Below are 6,725 nucleotides of genomic sequence, written 5' to 3'. Positions count from 1 at the left end.
AGGGAAGCCTCACTAAAAACACTGACGGTACTGAAGAATTATCAACTCATGGAGGGTCCCAAAGCTGGACCCCAAGATCAGCCTGACTCCTGGGATGCCAGTGCATCTACCAGTGGTCCAGGACCACATGTCCCCCAGGCAGGCAGCCCTGCCTGAGCCCTACTGCCGATCCCAAAGAGGTGACCCTATCACTTTAAAAATCGCTTGGAAGAAAATGTTAAAAGAACAGGAGGAAAAAAAAAAAAAAAAGGAAAAGAAAGAAAGAAATCCAAAATAAATAAGCAGCCACATCCGGATTTCTCCCCTAGGACGCTAATAAAGGTTTTATGGGTTTGATATGAATTACTCTCCCTGGCCATTCATCGCTGATTTTCTGGAAGGCATTAGGCTGCACACCCCGGTCCCGGCCTCGGGGAATGCCGTGGTGGGATGCACTGGGAGCACTGCCCTCTTCCCCCACAGCCGATCTGTGGCTCTGGGATGCCAGCAGAGACCCATCTCTTTTGGAGAGTGACTGCGGGGCCACCTTCTGGCCGTCTTACACCCATCAGAACGAGTCCTGTGCTCCCAAGTCTCATCTCCTGGCCCTGCCATGCCATGCCTGCCAGGCTCAGCTTCCAAGGAACACAGGGATATTGTGGCAGGACCTGCCCCTCTGCCAGGACCAGCTCCACAGCCCATCCTAAGCTTCTCCTGTAGGTTTTACCTTGAGAAAGGAAAAGGGCAGCCATCCCAAGCGTGAGGGGAGGATTTTCTTCCAGGCAGGCTTTGCACAGGAAAGCATCACCATATTCCCCCCATGCTGTCCAGCCCAGCTCCCCGGGATGTTAAATTGGAAGCAGTAAATGGAGCAGGGAGAACAGCTGTGGGCCCCAGCTGCAGACATTTCCTCTGGGCCTGGAGCTGGAGCCAGTGTGAAGCTGGGCTCTGTGCTGAGAATGCTGGGGGGAGTGTGGGGGAAAGCAGCCCTTTCTTCACAGCATCTGGCCAAGCTCTGTCCTCCACCACCCACTCCATCTCTGGGAACAGATGCCCCTTTCTGCCACCACCTCTATGGTGTCCAGCTCTTTGATGGCCACCAAAACAGGGCCAGGACCTGCCACACCCATCCCAGTGAACAGTTCTGGTGAGGCTGTTGAGCTGTGGAGGGGGATGGTGCAGGTCCCAGGGCTATCCTGGACTCTCGTCCCAGCTTCACTGGCACCCGCAGATGGAGATGTGAAGAACCACCTCCAGGAGCAAGAGATCCTTCCACTGACCCCAAGCCTGTCTCTACCTGGCATCAGTTTCAGGGCTGCCCCAAATCCACAGGCAGTCACCCCCTGGCTCCTGCCAGCCTCATAGCAGAGCCCACTACCCCCCACAAAAGGCAGCCCTAGAAAACGATTGGGAAAAAGCACGAAACCCTACCCACACCCCACCCCAGTCAGACCCCATGCTTGGGGAACGGGACATGTGGAAGGGGCCTGGGGAGCTATTAACGATCCAGAGCACATTCAGCACGGATGCTTTCAGGCAGAGGGGACTGCAGGTCAGCACATGGTTTGGATTTGGCTCTCCCCTCCCTTCCAGCTAATTGGGCCAAGCCCAGAGAGCATTCCCTGTGGATGCCAAACACGTGTGTGGCACAAGCATCACCTCCTGTGGGGCAGAACTAGTCCTGGAAGCTCCCTCCCCAGGGTGGGAGAGGCAGCCAGGTAGACCAGGGAGGTCTGTGGGTGTTTGAGGGGAGCTGAGGTTTAATGAAAGGGTTTGAACTCGTTATCTGGCCCAGGCTCAAAGAATGCAGCAACACAGATCACGCGCATAGATGTGGGTGGTGGGAAGGGGCTGGAGGGTAGCCAGGAGGATGGAGGTTACTGCAACACCAGGCTCCCGCTCCCCCAAACCCCCAGCAATGCCTGCCTCCACTCTACAGGGGCATGGGAACAGGGGGGATCTCTTCCCCTATCCCATTCTTTCACCTCCTCCTGCCATCCTGGGACCCTTCTGAACCACACGGCCCCGGCATCTGGTGGCCACGTGTCATCTGAGCTGTGGTGACAGGGATGCTGCTGGCTTGCCGTTGTGTCCCCTCCCCCCTGCTAGGGGAGTCCCAAATGAGCAGAAGGACATGGGCCTGGGGGGTTCCAGGTGCTGTTCCCCTGGGAAGCTCAGGGCTGTTTGGTGATGCTGGGGGATCACAGTGCCACTGGAACACAGAAAAGGAGCTGTGGCTCTGCCAGCCACTGCTGACACCAGCACAAGTGGGGATGTGCAACCACTGAGAGGGACCCAAATCCTCTTCCCTGGGGCAAGCCCTGGCCCAAAGGCTCTTGCCCCACCACTGCGAAGCCAAGGTTTTGAAATGCTGAGGGTGCTGCTGTCTCTGGAGAGATGGGGCTGCTATCAGGGGCCCGGTAGCACCAGGGGACACCCTACCAGCTCAGCTGCCACCCTGGCACTCCCCACACCAGTCCCTGACCACACCACCTCACCCAAGGATATTCCTGGCTTCTGAGGCAGTCCCAGTGCAGGGAACAGCGCCAAAACCAGGAGGCTGAAACCAGGGCCCGGTGAAGTCTTATCCCTAGCTGAGGCTCCTGCAGCAGGCAGCTGGGTGCATGGAAGGGCAGGCCAGCCCAGCACCAATTTTAATGAAGATTTCAAATCTGTTGTGAAGCCACATTGGCAAGTCTGGCTTCACACAGGGCTGGGGCTGGCCACGGGCACCTCCAGCATTGCAGCAGAGCATCGGAAAGCAACATCAGTTTTCCCAATCCAGCTGAAAGCTCCTCGGATGTTCTGCTGCTTTGATTATTTGACAGACCATGTTTTTTAAATTATTCTTGTATAAATATTTATGCATTTTTACAAGAACCATGCTTTGAGCAACAGGCCACGGCAGATGAAGGGCCAGAGGGGAGGGGGCTGGCTGCTGGGTTGTTCCATCCCGGTTCTGCAGGTCAGCTGGGGGTTGAGCAGGAGTGGCAGGGACACAGGGGCACAGGGCACAGGGACTCCTGCCTGGGGCCCCGGGGCAGTGCATGCACACACAGCCCTGCCGCCCTCCAGCCAAAGGTAGCTGTGATCCTGCCTTTTCCCCTCACTCCTGCAATCCCCTCCCCAGGGAACAGAACCCAGCCAAACAGGGGACCGGCCAGAGGCCAAACCTCCTGCTACGGGAATCCATCGCCGGCTGCTGCTGGGAGCCCCACGCAGCCCCACACGCCTTCCTGATCAGATCCGAAAACTGCTTCCCACAGACACCCTGAGCCAGAAAAACCCCCCCAGGCAGCAAGGGCTGTTGGCAGAGTGGAGATCACTTCTCCATTGCCCACTCCCACCTCGGCACTGCACCCCAAGCTCAGAGCAGGTCGGGGAGAAGGCAGTGGGCGCCAGGAATGCCTGAAGGAGTTCCAGGAGAGAAGGGGAAGGGGGTGGAAGGCTCTGGGGCTCCCATACCTGCCTCCAAAGCCCTCAGTCTGCAGGGATAGTGCCTGCAGCAAAGTCTGCTTCTGGACTTCCTGCCGGGGACCCTCTCTGCCAGCCCTGTCCTGCTCCCCAGGATTGTTGCTGTGGATTTTGGGAAGGATAATGGTGAGCTCCCCCCCTCCCCCATCCACAGATGGGATCCACAACCCAGCCTCGAGTTTTCCACCGAGCTCAGCAGAAATTCACCCAGAAGGTCAGTGACCAGAGAAAGGGATGATCCATCATTAAATAAATTGTTTTCATTTCCCAGGATAAAGGGGAGGAAAAGGGGAGGAGGGGAGGTGTTGTTGGATCAGGACTGGAAAATAAAAGAGCACAAAGCAGGAAGACCGCCCCCTGTACTCCCCGCAGAGAGCAGCCCCAGCTCCTTCCCTGTGCCCTCACAAGAGTTTTACAGCCAAAGCTCTTAATGTGATTATAATAATTATTTCTTTCCTAGCAATTCCCCCCCCCCCCCGCCTTGCTGTTTTTTTGGTTTTGTTTTGAGGTTTTTTGGGGGTTTCTTTGTTTTGTTTTTTTAATAAACAGCCTATTTTGAAATGTCACTGGGGGAAGCCAAGACTCCAGCTGAGCCCTGGCCTGGAGGAAGGAGCAGGGGCAGGGGGAGCATGCGAATGTGTGTGGATGCATGTAGGGAAGCATGTGTGTGTGAGAGCGTGGGCACCCATGGGGACACCCCGCTGCAGCACACCCAGGGCTTGAAACAGGAAAACTTAAAGACCTGGCCCTGCCCCAGGGATGAACAGGCAGGAGATTCTTCACCCTCCCTCTCAGTCTGGGTGCCCCACTGAAACCCCCATCTCGCACCTCTCATCTCCCACCCCTCTGTGTGGTCCCCCCCAAGCCTCAGGGCCGAGCTTTGAAATCTGTTGAAAAGAGACCCCTTTTGCCAAAATAAACAGCCTGTCATGTTAAATTACTCTCTCTTCCTCTCTACCTTCCCTGCCTTTGTCCCCCCTCCTGATCCCAGCTGTTCTGTTGGGGGCCATGCCACTCTGGGGTGCAGAAGTGCTGGTGTGGAACTGCAGTGCTGTGGCAGAGCATAACCTACCTCCCACATGCCAGTGCCCCTGTGCCCTGCCATCTCCTCAACCCACCAGCTCAGCACCCCAGGATCTTTCTGCTGGGTGATGATGGTGTCTTACAGGGTCTGGGGTGCAGCAGTCACAGTGCACAACCCTACAGAGAGGCAAGCTGGGCGAGGGACACTGGGAGCTCATTGCAGCTCCTCACCCACCTCTGCTGTGCCAAGTGCCCCCATGCCCCCAGGTTTTTTCCTTTCTCTTGCTTGTACTTGGCTGTTATTTTGGGGTTGTCTTCTCTCTCCTGTTTCTAACAGAGCTAAAATTAATGGAACCGTAAAATGGTGAGATGGAAACAGTGATTAGCTCATTCAGGCCGGACTCTCTGCCACTACCAAGGCACTTGACACCAGCCTCTGCTTGTCCAGACACTGTGCACTCCAGCCATGCCTTCCATAGCCTAGCTGACCTTCTTGCTAGAATTTTTTTCCTGCTGTTTTTTGGCCAATGGAGGTGTGCTCAGCTTGGCCTGATTGCAGGGTTGAGTGTCCAGGTGTTGCCCCAAATGCCCAGCCACGTAATGTCCCTGCCCTATGGCTCACCCCATGCAGCACAGCCCCAGCAGGGCTCAGCCACCCATCCATGTGGGACGGATCCACACCATTCCCTTGCCACACCAGCTCTGCTCCCTCCTGCTCAGAGCATTGCTCAGCATCTGGAAGCACCTCCAGCTGCTCCCACCATCTTTGTCAGCAGATGTGTCACTGCTCAGCATCACTCTTCCTTCTCACACGGTGCCTGCAGGAGGGTCCCTCACTGTGCTGCCTGTGCCTGGCAGCAGCTGGGAAGATGTTCCTCCAGGGTCTGCCCCTGGCTCCTTGCCTATGGGGGAGAGGAGAGAATGAGAAGGGGAAAGAAAGTGGTAGAGGAAGGGGAAAGTGGAATAGGAAAGGAGAAAGGGTGAAGAACAGAAGGGGAGAAAGAGGAAGAAAGGAGGAAGGGAAAGGCAGAAGGGTGAAGTAGGACAGGGGAGAAGGGGAGGTTCCAGGGGAGCTCCCAAATGCTACCTTCTGCATCAGAAGGGGCAGAAGGCAGCATTTGCAGCACCAAACTCTTGATTGTGGCACCCAGAGGCCCAAAAAGTGCAGGTGTCAAAGCGGAGACGAGCCAAGGGGATCACATCACACTGGCTCTTCCTGGCATCAGAGCTCTGGCAGCAGGATGTGAGGGTCACACTGTGGGCTCAGCCAGCACTGTGACAAGAGAGCAGGGTTACCCCACTAGCACCAAGACATCTGGGGGACAGCTGTGTTTCCCTGCCCAGCCCAGCCTTACCTTCCTATAGAACCATTCCTGGCTCTCAGTTCAGCTTCTGCATGATGCCCACAGCCTCCTCCAGCATTCCTGCCAGGCACTGACAGAAGGAATGTCCTGGCTGCTGCTGCAGCAGGGACTCCATCCATGACAAAATGATGCTCCATGGGTGCACAGCAACCCTGCCAGTAGTGAGCTATGCCTCAGAAAAGTGGTGGCCTGCATCTCTCTGCCCTCTTCTTCCCACACCAGGGAATGAAGCAGTAACCTGTCTTGCCTGACTTGGCTTCAGCATTCTTCAGGATGAGCCCAAGCCACCTCTGATAGGGGTCTGCTGTTTTCAGTCCCTCTCTGGGATGCCAGCCAGTTTGTCTTCGCCACATGATGAGGGAGGGCAAGACCTACCCCCTCAGCCCTGTTGAGACAACCATTGATGTGGGGGATTGAGCATCCCCTGCTCAGATGGGGTGAAACCTGAATGGCAGGGCTCAGGAAAGGAGATGCAGGGCCCATCACCCACTGTCGGGGTTTAAAATCTTGCTGAGACTTCCCAGCTCAGAGCACTCACAGCCTTCTGGTAGTGAGGAGCCCAGTGCAGGCTTAATGACTCGAACTTCAGGTGCTCAAGGATGCTCTGCAGGTGGAAGCTCTGACTCTTGGAGCTCCTTCAGTCAGCTGGCAGAAGAGTAAATGAACGTGAGGAACAGGCTCCTACCCACAGGGCACGTCCTCGGTCAAGGGGAACTGAAGGAGGCACAAGGACGAACTGGAAATAAGCCCTGGGGAGACCCAGAAACCTCATCTGGGTTGTTTAATAGGGTGAGCATGAGCCACAGGAGGTGGGACGACCATCCATCAGCCCCATGGCACTCTCCCTCCCTTCCAGAGAAGTGGTCCCCATGCTAATCTCGGGCC

Source organism: Poecile atricapillus, chromosome 8 (assembly GCF_030490865.1).
Source record: "Poecile atricapillus isolate bPoeAtr1 chromosome 8, bPoeAtr1.hap1, whole genome shotgun sequence".
Classification (NCBI taxonomy): Eukaryota; Metazoa; Chordata; class Aves; order Passeriformes; family Paridae; genus Poecile; species Poecile atricapillus.
The sequence above is the reverse complement of the archived record's forward strand: the minus strand, read 5'-3'. Positions refer to the sequence as shown.